Below are 16,685 nucleotides of genomic sequence, written 5' to 3'. Positions count from 1 at the left end.
AATGTATTCGATGCATAAGTGTTACATTTCTAACTCAAAACAGTAGTACAGTATTTCTTCATCAACCTCTTTTCTGCTATCGTTAATAAAATGAGAAATACTCTTTCAAAATGCAGATGTTTATAAGTAGTTATGGATCCATTACAAATGATTGAATAAATATAAGTGAATTACAGAAATATTGGAACAAAGTTGTCTAATGAAGGTAAGCAAATTGTTGCTTACTGGAAAATACTCATTCAAACACAAGGTCATGTTGTACAGCGTCATTATGGCTATTAGTAGGGCTATATTTTGGCCTTTCTGCGCACCATTGGCCCAGCGTTTCTCTCCCTCTAAAAACAAAAAATAATGCTTTGGCCCTTATTGAGGTTACAATCACTCTCTTTCATTTATTTGAAAACGAAATAACTTAAAATATTGTTATATATTGTCAAGTTGATGACACAGTCATATAGCAGCACCTACATAAAGCTGAGTGACTCACTCATTCATGGCTTTGGATCAAAATAAATAAGTAACAAACAATGTTCTTTCTGATTAGTCTTTTAATAAAGAAATGGTTTGGTTATCCTGACCTGGACACCATGTACAGTATCATAATAGCCCATTATGGGCCATTAGCAGGTCAATATACCTTTACCAACACCTCTCTGTATTTTGATACTTTGTTGATGGGATCTCCTGAGTGGATGGGGGCTCTTGCAGTGCAAAATAAGTTGCTACAAATGCAGGTTTGAGACCCTTAAGGTGGGTTTTGGTTTTAATTTAGAATCCTGCAATCATCTGTATGTAATTATTGGCGGCGAGTTCTTATTTACATGGACAGCCTACTCCTTCCTCCCCGTCGGGGAATAGAACCCCGGTCTCCCACGTACCCGCATTCTCTAGTACAGCCATTATTGAAGGTACTTCAGGTCCCCGAGAAAGTCTGGACAGGGCCTGCTCTCCCTTATTTAAGGAATTAGGCACTTTCCCATGTTTACTACAGTATGTGTTGTAGGTTATATTTACTTGTCAGACTGCACAGTAGCCTAATAAACAAATGCAGGTGGCTTATATCTTCTAAATGCTTTATTATCCAAACGTATACGATACAGTACTGCATTTCTTCATCAGCGTATTCATGCTTTCGTTAATAAAATAATGAAAAAAACACTCTTTCAAAATGCAGATGTTGATTTAGTTATGGGTCCATAACGAATTACTATGGGAATAAATATCACTGAATTCCAGAAATATTGGAACAAAGTTGTCTAATGAAGGCAAACAAATTGTTGCTTACTGGGAAATACTCTTTCAAACACATGGTCACGTTGTACTGCGCCATTATTGCTATTAGCAAAATATCGTTATATATCGCCTTCCCACTGTGGACATCTATTTCAGCATCGTTTCACGCTGCTCTGAGGCAAGCATGGAGAAACGCAAATGTTCAATTATATTCCATGATATTCTTAAGATGTACAGTTGAAGTCGGAAGTTTACATACACTTAGGTTGGAGTCATTAACTCGTTTTTCAATCACTCCGCACATTTCTTGTTAACAAACTACAGTTTTGGTAAGTCGGTTAGGACATCTACTTTGGGCATGACACAATTTTTCCAACAATTGTTTACAGACATATTATTTCACTCATAATTCACTGCATCACAATTCCAGTGGGTCAGAAGTTTACATACACTAAGTTGACTGTGCCTTTAAACAGCTTTTTGATGTCATGGTTTAGGCTAATTGACATAATTTGAGTCAGTTGGAGGTGTACCTGTGGATGTATTTCAAGGCCTACCTTCAAACTCAGTGCCTCTTTGCTTACCATCATGGGAAAATCAAAAGGAATCAGCCAAGACCACAGGAAATAAATTGTAGACCTCCACAAGTCTGGTTCATCCTTGGGAGCAATTTCCAAACGCCTGTACCATGTACAAACAATACTACACAAGTATAATGGGACCACGCAGCCGTCATACCGCTCAGGAAGGCGCGTTCTGAAGATGCTGGAGGTAATAGGGTGAAGGAAACCGGTACAAAAGTATCTATAGCCACAGTAAAACGAGTCCTACATCGGCATAACCTGAAAGGCCGCTTAGCAAGGAAGAAGCCACTGCTCCAAAACCGCCATAACAAAGCCAGACTACGGTTTGCAACTGCACATGTGGACAAATATTGTACTTTTTGGAGAAAAGTCTTCTGGTCTGATGAAACAAATATAGAGCTGTTTGGCCATAATGACCTTTTGTTATGTTTGGAGGCAAAAGAGGGATGCTTGCAAGCCGAAGAACAACATCCCAACCGTGAAGCATGGGGGTGGCAACATCATGTTGTGGGGGTGCTTTGCTGCAGGAGGGAAAATTATGTGGATATACTGAAGCAACATCTCAAGACAACAGTCAGGAAGATAAAGCTTGGTCGCAAATGGGTCTTCCAAATGGACAATGACCCCAAGCATACTTCCAAAGTTGTGGCAAAATGGCTTAAGGACAACAAAGTCAAGGTATTGGAGTGGCCATCACAAAGCCCTGACCTCAATCCTATAGAACATTTGTGGGCATAACTGAAAAAGTGTGTGCAAGCAAGGAGGCCTACACACCTGACTTAGTTACACCAGTTCTGTCAGGAGGAATTGGCCAAAATTCACCCAACTTATTGTGGGAAGCTTGTGGAAGGCTTCCCGAAACGTTTGACCCAAGTTAAGCAATTTAAAGGCAATGCTACCAAATGCTAATTGAGTGTATGTATACTTCTGACCCACTGGGAATGTGATGAAAGAAATGCAAGCTGAAATGTATCATTTTCTCAACTATTATTCTGACATTTCACATTCTTAAAATATAGTGGTGATCCTAACTGACCTAAAACAGGGAATTATTGCTTGGATTAAATGTCAGGAATTGTGAAAAACTGAGTTTAAATGTATTTGGCTAAGGTGTATGTAAACTTCTGTCTTTAACTGTATGTGTTGACTGAATATAAGCAAGTGATGTCTGATTAATAATCAAGTTAGGTTTCTCCAGAAATAAATAATTCTAAATAACGAACTGGATTGATTTAGAAATTAGTGAGAATGTCTCACCCCATGTTCAAGAATGGCTTTTTTTCTCACTCACTCCAGCTTAAATGAAAACGAGATCTCCAAATATCGTTACTTTTTAAGAGATTTATTAATTAACTTTGAATTATATGGAAGCCACTTAGATATTTTCACAGGTCCTAACAGAAAATGACCCTTAGATATTAATTTAGAGTCCTCCAATCCTCTAAATGTTATTATTGGGTGAGAGTCGCGTCATTGATTAGATATACTTTAGGCCTACCATAGGTGAAATTTGTATTGCTGTAACATACTCCCAACCACCACAGAATATTTTTCATTCCATCCTCACGGAAACCCAGAGTTTTTCGGAATAGAAACACCATAATATTAATCAACTTAATTAAGCCAAATTTCTTAAATTCTAATCCCATCTACTATGTTATTACAAAAAAATGTTTTACATTTTCTAGTTATGCCAATATGGGAGACTTTCAAATGCTTCTCAAAGTTGCCCTCTGGTGTTCAAACTAGCACTAAGTTGCATTAATGTAAAAAATGGCAGCCCCCATGCAGGGTGTGCTGCAGTATGACACAACTTTGAAAGGAGGAACCACTGTAGAAGCTATTAAGGAGCCTTTTGAACCTTGACTTGGTGCTCCGGTACTACTTGCCGTGCGGTAGCAGAGAAAACAGTCTATGACTTGGGTGACTGGTGTCTCTAACCATTTTATGGGCTTTCCTCTGACACCGCCTATTATATAGATCCTGGATGGCAGGAAGCTTGGCCCCAGTGATGTACTGGGCTGTATGCACTACCCTCTGTAGCGCCTTACGGTCAGATGCAGAGCAGTTGCCAGACCAGACGGTGATGCAACCAGTCATGATGCGCTCGATGGTGCAGCTGTAGAAGTCTCCTGTGGGGGAAAAGGTTTTGTTGAGCCATCTTCATGACTGTCTTGGTGTGTTTGGGTCATGATAGTTCGTTGAAGTGGACACCAAGGAACTTGAAACTCTTGACCCGCTCCACTCCAGCGCTGTTGATGTTAAAGGTGGCCTGTTTTTCCTGTAGTCCACGATCAGCTCCTTTGTCTTGCTCACATTGAGGGGGAGGTATTGCACGTTTACATATTGCACGTTTACTTTATTCTCCAACACTGTGTTTTTGCATTATTTAAACCAAATTGAACATGTTTCATTATTTATTTGAGACTAAATTGATTTTATTTGTTTTATATTAATTTAAAATAATTGTGTTCATTCAGTATTGTTGTAATTGTCATTATTACAAATGTATATAAAATCATCCAATTAATCGGTATTGGCTTTTTTTGGTCCTCCAATAATCGGTATTGGTTTCAGCGTTGAAAAATCCTGATCGTTCGACCTCTAATATCTACGTACGGTCACTGTGGGGAGGACATCGTCGATGCACTTATTGATGAAGTCGGTGACTGAGGTGGTATACTCCTCAATGCCATTGGATGAAACCCGGAACATATTCCAGTCTGTGCTAGCATAACAGTCCTGTAGCGTAGTATTTGTGTTGTCTGACCACTTCCGTATTGAGCGAGTCACCGGTACTTCCTGCCTTAGTTTTTGCTTGTAAGCAGAAATTAGGAGGATAGAATTATAGTCAGATTTGCCAAATGGAGGGCGGGGGAGAGCTTTGTATGCATCTCTGTGTGTGGAGTAAAGGTGATCTAGAGTTTAATTTTAATTTTAATTTTTTTATTACCTTTTGTTGACATGCTGATAAAAAATTTGGTCAAACTGATTTAAGTGTGTCTGCATTCAAGTCCCCGGCCACAAAGAGCGCCGCTTCTGAATGGTTGGACGCTTCTCCCGTCATGGATGCCATGGTTGCCCTTAGTTTGAAGATGTAATCCGGAGACAGATGTTTTCTCCATCTCCTTAGCTATCATACTCTAATTCTACTGATTTCAAAACTCTGTCCTCCAGAAAATGGAGAGCAACCCCCTGTATATAACCTTTTTATTTTTATGTAAATGTGTTAAATATTTTATTAACTCTCGAACTACGTTGTTGGTTAAGGGCTTGTAAAGTAAGCATTTCACAGTAAGGTCTACACCTGTTGTATTCAGTGCATGTGACAAATAAGATTTGATTTATACAGTTCTACTAAGCAATATATTTAAATAAAAAAGCTGTGTTAGGTTTACCTACACACACTAACAAGCTCAAATAGACGGAAGTGTGCTATATGGCAGACCAATCTGAACTCATCTCGGCATGTCCAGCCCACAGAAAAAGGAAGGTTGCTTCCTTGTTCTGCGACTAAACCAACTAGGCTCCGAATTTGAACAATTTAATTTGTATTTACAGATAGCATACACGTTTGTCTATTACGGCACATGACATTTCACATGTTCCTGAAGGTATTTCTGAACAAAAATGCATTTTGAATTTGTAAATATTTTTTTACTTTCAAATGGCTCTCGTGTGTAGTAGTGACCCCGACATACGCCTAGTTTCCTGAAAAATGCTGTTCGGTTACAGCCTTATTCTAAAATGTATTACGTTTTTTTTTTCCCGTCATCAATCTACACACAATACCCCATAATAACAGAGCAGAAACAGGTTTTTAGAAATGTTGGCTAATTTATTAAAAAAATAAAAAACATTACATTTACATAAGTACTCAGACCCTTTACTCAGTACTTTGTTGAAGCACCTTTGGCAGTGATTACAGCCTTGAGTATTCTTGGGTATGACTACAAGCTTTCCACACCTGTATCTGGAGAGTTTCTCCCATTCTTCTCTGCTAATCCCCTCAAGCTCTGTCAGGTTGGATAGGGTGTTTCTTCACAGCTATTTTCAGGTCTCACCAGAGATGTTTGATCGGGTTCAAGTCCGGGCTCTGACTGTGCCACTCAAAGACATTCAGACACTTGTCCTGAATCCACTCCTGCGTTGTCTTGGCTGTGTGCTTAGGGTCATTGTCCTGTTGGAAGTTAAACCTTCGCCCTAGTCTGAGGTCCTGAGCGCTCTGGAGCAGGTTTTCATCAAGGATCTCTCTGTACTTTGCTCCATTCATCTTTCCCTCAACATGATGCTGCCGTCACCATGCTTCACCGTAGGGATGGTGCCAGGTTTCCTCCAAACATGACACTGCATTCAGGCCAAATAGTTAAATCTTGGTTTCATCAGACCAGAGAATCTTGTTTCTCATGGTCTGAGTGTCTTTAGGTGCCTTTTGGCAAACTCCATTGTGGCTGTCATGTGCCTTTTACTGAGGAGTGGCTTCCGTCTGGCCACGACCATTAAGACCTCATTGGTGGAGTGCTGCAGAGATGGTTGTCCTCCTGGACGGGTTTTCCATCTCCACAGAGGAACTCTGGAGCTCAGTCAGAGTGACCATCAGGTTCTCGGTCACATCCCTGACCAAGGCCCTTCTCCCCCGATTGCTCAGTTTGGCTGGGTGGCCAGCTCTAGGAAGAGTCTTGGTGGTTCCAAACTTCTTCCATTTAAGAATAATAGAGGCCACTGTGTTCTTTTGGTGACCTTCAATGCTGCAGAAATGTTTTGGTACCCTTTCCCAGATCTGTGCCTCGACACAATCCTGTCTCGGATCTCTACGGATAATTCCTTCAACCTCATTGCTTAGTTTTTGCTCTGACATGCAGTCAACTGTGGGACCTTAGATAGACAGGTGTTTATTTGCCAAATCATGTCCAATCAATTGAGTTTACCACAGGGGGACTCCAAGTTGTAGAAGCATCTCAAGGATGATCAATGGAAACAGGATGCACCTGAGCTCAATTTTGAGTCTCATAGCAAAGGGTCTGAGTACTTATGTAAATAAACTATTTCAGTTTTTCATTTTTCAAAGAATTAAAAACCTGTTTACGTTTTTCATTATGGGGTATTGTGTGTAGATTGCTGAGGATTTTTATTTATTTGCATTTTAGAATAAGGCTGTAAAGTAACAAGTGGAAAAAGTCATGGCGTCTGAATACTTTCCGAAGGCACTGTGCACTGAGTGTACAAAACATTATGAACACCTGACCTTTCCACAATATAGACTGGGTAGGTGAATCCAGGTGAAATCTATGATCCATTATTGATGTGACTTGTTAAATCCCCTTCAATCAGTGTGGACGAAGGGGTGACGATAGGTGACGATTTTTAAGCCTCGAGACAATTGAGACGTGTTGTATGTGTGCCATTCAGAGTGTGAATGTGCAAGATAAAATATTTAATTGCCTTTTAACGGGGTATGATAGTAGGTGTCAAGAACTGCAACACTGCTGGGTTTTCATGCTCAACAGTTTCCTGTGTGTCAAGAATGGGTCACCTCCAAAAAGACATCCAGCCAACTTGACACAACTGTGGGAACCGGGGTCAACGTGGGCCAGCATCCCTGTGGAATGCTTTCAACACTTTGTAGATTCCATTCACCAACAAATTGAGGCTGATCTAATGCCAAAAGTGGCGGTGCAACTCAATATTAGGAAGGTGTTCTTAATGTTTTCTATACTTGGTGTATAAGTTAATGGATAGATGTAAGCAAGGTTACCACCCTATTACTTACACCAATCCAACCGTTTCAGATCTGTGATTACTTCTATAAAGGTGGACTGGAAATGGATCCTTATTTCTGAACTATTCAAACAGGGCCTTCATTATTTTGCCGGCATTCAAAATTCACTCGCCTCTCCCCTCCTGTACCGTGTAGGTGGGAGCGACGTGTGGATCCAATGGGCAGGGTGTACTTCGTGGACCACATCACCCGGACCACCACGTGGCAGCGCCCCACGCAGGAGTCTGTGCGCAACTATGAGGAGTGGCAGCACCAGCGCAGCCAGCTGCAGGGGGCCATGCAGCAGTTCAACCAGAGGTTCATTTTTGGGGTATGACACAGGCTACCTTGCAATACTCTATTCTTCCTCCCAAAGTGTGCACTTGTTCACTTCCCTGCACTGGCACAATCCTAAATTGTGGAGATCTGAGATTATTTGGCAGGTGGAGGCAATATGGTGAAACTTAGCCTTAGAACCTCCTAGCTTATCAAAGTGGCAAGTTGAAACTATTACCAAATTGCTTACACCTGTCAAATCATCTCAGATCTCAACAAGTGTATATGGTCTTGAGGTGGATTTGGGATTGGGCCACTGTCGTGACATGACCTTGATTAATCTCAGGACTGTTGTCTCTAACTAACTATGTTTAATTGTTACCCGGTTTTAAATTTGTGTAAAACAATTTACAATTTTGGGCATCATGGAAAACGTTGTTTAAAGAGTTACCGCCTCCTGAATTAAACTCTAGAAGTTATAGATCTATTACATTGATAACAGTCAATTTATTAGTCATCACCTCATCATATCATCATTCTGAACGTTGTATCCTCCTTGCATCTGCAAAATCCCCAGCCTTACTTATGATTCAGCACTACACAAATTGGTTTAATTATTTATTTATTATCTAACTAAATAATGAAAGGAAAAACACATACACGGTATAGATTATTGACTTGAAACTTAATACGAAGCAAACAGGTCCCTAGTAGACTGACATAATACGACAGCTTGTTACAACAGAGATGGAGAGAGGGACAGACACATAATACTTTGGTACATTTAGAAACTACTCTCACAGTAGTCATATACTTTGCGCATGAACCGCTGCCCACTTGGAGTACGAATTCATGAATGTATTTTTGTGGGATGCCGCCGTGTAGCTCTCAGAACCGGGCCACCCTGGAAAGGTAGTTCGATGGATATTAATTCGGCGTGCTTGTAAGGCTCTGATTGTCCACAAGTGGTCACAATGTCCTCCTTAGTTGCCCATGGCTCCAAGACTTGTCATGTTGTCTTGAACAAAGCTACAGCATGGATTTTTAGGCCAGTCAGCCCTCTCTTAACAAAAACACTTTCATAATTGTTCATATGCCCAATGTATTGAATGAAAACTTTGTGCATATAGTGCGTATACTTTTCAAGTTACAGTATATCCTCATCATTTTTATGACATCACAAAATAACAGCCTATATGACATTTGTTTTCTGTAGATCATCTGACAATTCCCCACGTTCTTGTGTTAGAAATATTGATCCAGTATTCACTTTTAACGTGTTAGAGTTTCGGCGGGTGTCTGTTAACCTCTAGCGTCGCGCAATCCCGTGTCTGGGAGCGTAATCATAGCCTCAAACTCATTAGCATAACGCAACGTTAACTATTCATGAAAATCGCAAATTAAATAAAATAAATATATTGGCTCACAAGCTTAGCCTTTTGTTAACAACACTGTCATCTCAGATTTTCAAAATATGCTTTTCAACCAAAGCTACACAAGCATTTGTGTAAGAGTATTGATAGCTAGCATAGCATTAAGCCTAGCATTCAGCAGGCAACATTTTCACAAAAATAAGAAAAGCATTCAAATAAAATCATTTACATTTGAAGAACTTTGGATGTTTTCAATGAGGATACTCTCAGTTAGATAGCAAATGTTCAGTTTTTCCAAAAAGATTATTTGTGTAGGAGAAATTGCTCCGTTTTGTTCACCACGTTTGGCTAAGAAAACCCCCCGAAAATTCAGTCATTACAACGCCAAACTTTTTTCCAAATTTACTCCATAATATCGACAGAAACATGGCAAACGTTGTTTAGAATCAATCCTCAAGGTGTTTTTCACATATCTATTCGATGATAAATCATTCGTGGCAGTTGCCTTTCTCCTCTGAACCAAATGGAAAAGTGGACTCAGCTGGAGATTGCGCAAGCGGACACCAAGCGGACACCTGGTAAATGTAGTCTCTTATGGTCAATCTTCCAATGATATGCCTACAAATACGTCACAATGCTGCAGACACCTTGGGGAAACGACAGAAAGTGTAGGCTCATTCCTGGCACATTCACAGCCATATAAGGAGACATTGGAACACAGCGCATTCAAAATCTGGGGCATTTCCTGTATGAAATTTCATCTTGGTTTCGCCTGTAGCATTAGTTCTGTGGCACTCACAGACTGTCTTTGCAGTTTTGGAAACGTCAGTGTTTTCTTTCCAAAGCTATCAATTATATGCATAGTCGAGCATCTTTTTGTGACAAAATATCTTGTTTAAAACGGGAACGTTTTTTTATCCAAAAATTAAAAGAGCGCCCCCTATATCGAAGAAGTTAACAAAGGACATTCCTTTCGCCAATACTGGAAGGGAAAATCAAGTCCTCTTATACTTACATATACGACAGGGTGTGAGTTGTCAACCCCCACTCAAGTTCCCTCCCTTCTACTATTGTAAAGAAGCATTATTCAACACATGTACTGTAAACTCTTTCACCTCCTTGTTTCTCCATTATAGCTCCAGGATCAGCAAATAGCTGCAGCAAACAAAGAGTTTGACCCACTTGGGCCGCTGCCACACGGCTGGGGTAAGTGGCACATTCCACGACAATGCGTTTCAACTGTAACTTATGTCACTATGCTTGGAAAGTGCAGACAAAACATCAAAAGGTAAACATTGCCTAGAAATGCCTTGCCAGTTTTGGAGGCAGCGTCATGTTTGCTAGCACAGGGCAGTGTTATAGCTAACTAACTATACATTGTTTTTGCCACACCGTTAGCCAGGTTAGTTAGCTAACTAGCTTCAATTACTTCCAGTTCGTTAGCAACTGCTCACACTTTCGCTTTACCCCCAAAATTGACGTGTCTCCAGTTGGGTTTATTTTGACAGATTAGGATTCAATTAACTTTCTAAGCATATAACTGCAATGGAAATCTATATGTGGTACAATGAGGGATTCTAAAGCTTACTCTATGCTTACCAGTTGGCACAGTTTGCAGAAATATTGTAAAGTATTTTAGTGTTGGTGTTCGGCAGTGTTTTATCCGGCTGTTCGAGTGCACATTTTTTTCTTGAGGTAAGCCGAAGTTCGGTAGTCAACGTCTACGCCCCTTTGTCTGTGAGTGGTCAACAGTAAGGATTCTTCAATTAAATGTTTGTTGTCATTCAACGAGAGGAGACAATTTTTTTTTTTTTTTTTAGCTTGAGAAATATTTACCCAAACATCTTAGTTAGATCTAATATTGTGAGAATGAAGACCGCCTCAGCAAAAACTTCAATTGATAAATTTCTTCATTTATCTTAATTGTTTCTGGCTATTTTTAGGAAGTTTTACTCGGTATGTTATTGATACAGTGTCTCAAATAGGGCTGGGTGATATGGCCAAAATATTGTATCACGGTAGTTTTAAAGAAAAAATGGACGGTATGACGGTATATGACAATATTTATATTTTTTGAATAATAAAAGTACTACATTTGCTTTATGAGTAGTGAGTGATCCTAGGGTGGTAACACATACATTATAAGTGATATCAATGAGTCTTTGTCCATTCTGATTTGTTTTATACTGTTCAATTCAACTTCAACCAAAACAAATTTCAGCACTTTTATCATTTCTGCGTTTCCTGCACTCAATTGCAGTGGTGAAAAAAGTACCCAATTGTCATACTTGAGTAAAAGTAAACATATGTTAATAGAAAATTACTCAAGTAAAAGTGAGTCACCCAGTAAAATACTGCTTGAATAAAAGGCTAAAAGTATTTACTTTTAAATACACTTAAGTATCAAAAGTAAATGTAATTGATAAAATGTACTTAATAAGTATCAAAAGTAAAAGTATAAATCATTTCAAATTCCTTATATTAAGCATACCAGATGGCACCATTTTCTTGTTTGTATTTTTATTTTAGGATAGCCAGGGGCACACTCCAACACTCAGACATTTACAAACAAAGCATTTGTGTCTAGTGAGTCCTCTAGATCAGAGGCAGTAGATGACCAGGGATGTTCTCTTGACAAGTATGTGAATTTGACCATTTACCTCTCCTGCTAAGCATTCAAAATGTAACGAGTACTTTTAGGTGTCAGGGAAAATGTATGGAGTAAAACGTACAGTATTTTCTTTAAGAATGTATTGAAGTAAAAGTTGTCAAAAATACAAATTGTAAAGTACAGATACCAAAACAAATGACTTGAGTAGTAATTGAAAGTATTTTTACTTAAGTACTTTACACCACTGCTCGAGATCATTTCCACACTGCCACGTAGGGCTGCACGGTATGGGCAAATAATCTAGGGCTTATTTTTAACCAAATGTTGCAATAGCAATTTGATTTGCTAATTAGAGCAAAACTGTTGGAATCATGGAAATAGAATGACTATTCTAATTCTATAGTTCGATTATAATCGTGGGCACTTTGTATACAGTGTTTGAGATGACAACGAATTAAAATGCCAGGGAGGAGTTTTTGTGACAGGGTAGGAACTAAACACTGATAAGTGTTTCCTAGGGGACCCTATAAGCTTTGGCTACATTGCATGTCTTCTCTGAGCTACTTCATGTAGCTAACATATTCTTGCTTTGCATATTCCTGTTTGATTTAGAAGATGCTGTTGCACAAACAACATGCTGATGTAAGAAACACAAACTAATAGTGTCATTATAGAACGCTAGTGTATTTATATTAAGAAGGAAAGTGAAAACAGTATGGTTGTCATCAACATTGTTACATGTGCTGCATTGACCATTTAGACTGAACGCAAGTGTCTCATGGTTGAGGAACATCAAATGCGCTCCTGGAGTGACAGGGGGCATGGCTAAGTCTGTGTGGAAAGTGGCACTGCGAGAAAGAGGGGAGAGAGATGACTCAAGTAGCGAAGTAAACTATAAAAATTGACATTACACATGGCGTATCACATTTAACAAACCAAACATTCAAATAAAAACCCAAACCGTTCCCTGCATCAATACCAGTATATCATAAAATACGGTATACCGCCCAGGCCTAGTCTCAAGTGGGACAAACAACTTCAATATTGCAGATTTGTTCCTGTTTTTTGACCAAAGATCTTGATGGAGTATGCGAGACAGACGTTCGCTTCACCTAACCGAGTTATGCTAGGAACAAGCCGAACCTAGTTTGTAGATGCCTTGAGGAATCTATTTTAACAATAGTGGACTCGCTGTTGCTTTGTGGGTGTGTCAGAAATATTTGTTCTATTTTGACAGCGGGAATTATGGGCGTACACCTGCCGTTAGTGTAAAGAGGCAGGCTTTCTGTGAATTATACCGTTGTTGGTCTGACAAGGGCTTGACTACTCACTGGTCAATGAAAGCCTGTTCCAAAGTTTAAAAATTAAATAATATTTCCAAGTTTCAGGTCAACATCATAAACAAATTGTACATATATTTGATTTCCAAAAAACATAACCAGGTAACATAAAACATAGCATAACAAACAACAAAACAATTAGAGCGAACAAAAACACACTAACAATTGTACGTTCACTTTGAGTTCTCTGCTCTCTTACGATGTTTCATTGCCGCTAACAATTTTTTTTCTATACAAGCCTTCCTTAATTTGACTGTTGCAAAGTGTGTGGCTGTAGTGTATATAGAATACAAAATACCCCTAACGAAAATGTTTCAATACAAGAAAGCGGAGTCAAATGGGCCAGGGTCCAGTTGTATCAACGAAAGACCCATAGTATTTGTATATTGACACTTCTTAGGGTATCTGCAAGTTTAGGGGGAAGAGATCCAATATTGTGAAGTAATCTCTTTCCTTGTTCCAAAATATAGTGCTCATTTTCTCCAGTGGCAGCACTTTAAAGACCTCATCATTCCCCTGATGTATTGTTAGTGGCTGGTAGTTCGTACAGTTAAGGAGAATACATTTGCGGCCAACAAAGAGTATTTCTTTTAAGATTGAGCTGTGCTATGGTAAACGAGGTCCTATTTCCAATGACACTTATGGATGATCCATTCCTAGAATGGAATTCCTAGAATGGAATCATTTGCAAATAAATTCATAAAAAATGTGATTCTTGTTTTTTTCCCCCTCATTTTGTCTGTCATAGTTGAAGTGTACCTATGATGAAAAGTACAGGCCTCTGTCATCTTTTAAGTGGGAGAACTTGCACAATTGGTGGCTGACTAAATACTTTTTTGACCCACTGTATATACAAAAAATACGAAAGTACGCGAGACACGAACAAAACGTCTTCACTGCTACGTCTTCACTGTCATAGTTGAAGTGTACCTATGATGAAAATTACAGGCCTCATCTTTTTAAGTGGGAGAACCTGTACAATTGGTGGCTGACTAAATACTTTTTTGCCCCACTATGTGTTATTTCATAGTTGTGATGTCATCACTTATTCTACAATGTATAAAATAGTAATAAAAAAATGAAGAGCCCTTGAATGTGTAGGTGTCCAAACTTTTCTAGCATTCTGGGGGATTGGAAATGATGCAGACATTTCCATTAATGGAAGCTACAATCTATCTGCAATATTATATGTACATATAAAAATAGAGCCCTAAGGCAGCCTTTTTTTTTTAAAGTGTCGTTCTTCTGTTTGTTTTTGTCTACTGCAGAGAAGCGAACAGACACCAACGGCAGGGTTTATTTTGTTCACCACACAACGCGGATGACTCAGTGGGAGGACCCACGGACACAAGGGTCAGTTGAACTTCTAAACAAACAACACAAGTATTGTACTGTTACTCAAAACTCTTGCATGACTGTCGATGCCCTGTAAATAAGTATGTGTGTCTGTCCCTCCTGTAGGCTGCTGAATGACAAGCCCCTACCTGAAGGCTGGGAGATGAGGTTCACAGTAGATGGCATCCCCTACTTTGTGGACCACAACCGGAGAACCACCACCTACATAGACCCTCGCACGGGCAAATCCTCCCTGTGAGTCTAGTAAACTCTCAAGTGTTCACTCACCCTTTGATTTCTGGCCGGCTCTCTAATCTCTAGACTCGCTTACTCATTCACTGACGTGCTAACACACCCACAAATACTTAATTTGAATCCACAAATCGCATTAGTCAAAGTTCACAGGTGCACTCACCCACCTAATTGACCATTCCCTAAGCCCACCTCCATTTTCCAGGAAGTCCAAATCCTAGTTCAAACCATTGGAGAAAACCCCTCACAATGATCTCAAACTGTTTTTATACACAATGAAATTAAACACAGACTACCCCTTGTGGATCAGGAGACTCCTGGGAATGTTGTGGTGGACAGTCATTACAATTGCTTCACGTGAACCTGGTAAAATGACGTTTGTATTATGGCAAGTCACTGGATGCCTCTGAATGCAGTGTAAAAGTTATATTCATAATAGCTAATATGGCTAGCTAACATGCATTAGGAGAAAATATGTTATATTAATTGGCTAGCCAGTGTTAGCAAAGGTTTCAATGGTGACTCAAGTAGGGCAGGGCGGTATACCATATTTTACTATATACCAGTATTTATCCACGGACCGGTTTGGGTTTTTACTTTACCTTCTATAACGGTATTTGAATGTTTGGTTTGTTAATTAAATGTGATACGCCGTGTGTAATGTACATGTTTATAGTTTACTCCGCTACTTGAGTCGTCCCTCCGCTCTCTCTCTCTCCCTCCGTGCCGCTTTCCACACAGACCTAGTCCCACCCCCTGTCACTCAAGGAACGCATTTGTTGTCGCTTGACCACGAGACACGTTCGTTCAGTCTGCATGGTACATGCAGCAAATGTTGATGACAACGATGTTTACACTTTGATCTTAATATAAATCCACAAGCGTTCTATAATTACAATATTACTTTGTGTTTCTTACATCTGCAAACAGCTAATTTGTATTTTCTTAGCAAGTTAATTTAAATCGTGTTAGCCACTAATGCTAATCGCTAGTTAGCTGGCAGAGTCAGAGCGAACGGAGCTAGCTAATACAGCTTGATACCAGTACTGGTGGAGGCTTAAATCAGCTTGTTCTTTGTGCAACAGTATCTGCTAAATCAAAGAGGAATAGGCAAAGCATGAATATATATGGGCTATATGAATAAAGATGTAATGTAGCCAAAGATTATAGCGTCCCCTAGGAAACACGGAACATCACTTAGGTTCCTAACCTGTCACAATAACTCGTCCATGGCATTTTAATTCGTTGTCATGTCAAACAACACTATTGAAAGTGCCCACTATTATTTATATTCTAACTATTGAATTATAATAAACATTCTATTTCCATGATTCAAAAAGTTCACCCAAGTGTTTTGATCTAAATCGCAATTGCAACATTTGGTTAAAAATAAGGCCTAGTATTTTTTCCCCATATCGTGGCAGTGGAAATGATCTCAAACGAGTGCAGGGAATGCAGAAATTGATGGAAACGTAGGAAATTATTTTAGGTTGAAGTTGAATTGAACAGTATAAAACAGAATGGAGAAAGACCCATTGAGAATATATGTGTTGCTACCCTAGGGCCATGCACTACTCATAAAGCAAATTTAGAACTTTTATTAATCAAAAACATAAAATACTGTGAAAAATACCATATGATATGTTGGCCATATCGCCCAGCCCTAGACTCAAGGAGCGCTAGGTAACCAGTTAGCAAACAATGCATTTTAAGGTATAACAGTCGCAATTACCCCTGGGGCGACTGGTAGCCTAGCGGTTAAGGGCGATGGGCCAGGAACTGAAAGGTCGCTGGTTTGAATTCCTGAGCCGGCAAGTTTGAAAAATCTGCCATTCTGCCCTTGAGCAAGGCAGTTAACCCCCAACAACAACTGCTACCCGGGTGCAGTTGACGCGGAAGTCGATTAAGACCGTCCCCCACACC

The 16,685-nt window shown here is 39.5% G+C and overlaps 1 pseudogene; it reads left to right on the top strand.

Moving 5' to 3' along the window:
• LOC135539569 (E3 ubiquitin-protein ligase Itchy-like) overlaps positions 1 to 16,685 on the top strand; it is a 56,224-nt pseudogene that overhangs the window by 23,624 nt on the left and 15,915 nt on the right.

The sequence above is a fragment of the Oncorhynchus masou genome, chromosome 5 (genome assembly GCF_036934945.1).
Source record: "Oncorhynchus masou masou isolate Uvic2021 chromosome 5, UVic_Omas_1.1, whole genome shotgun sequence".
In the NCBI taxonomy this organism is placed as follows: domain Eukaryota; kingdom Metazoa; phylum Chordata; class Actinopteri; order Salmoniformes; family Salmonidae; genus Oncorhynchus; species Oncorhynchus masou.
The sequence above is the reverse complement of the archived record's forward strand: the minus strand, read 5'-3'. Positions and strand labels throughout refer to the sequence as shown.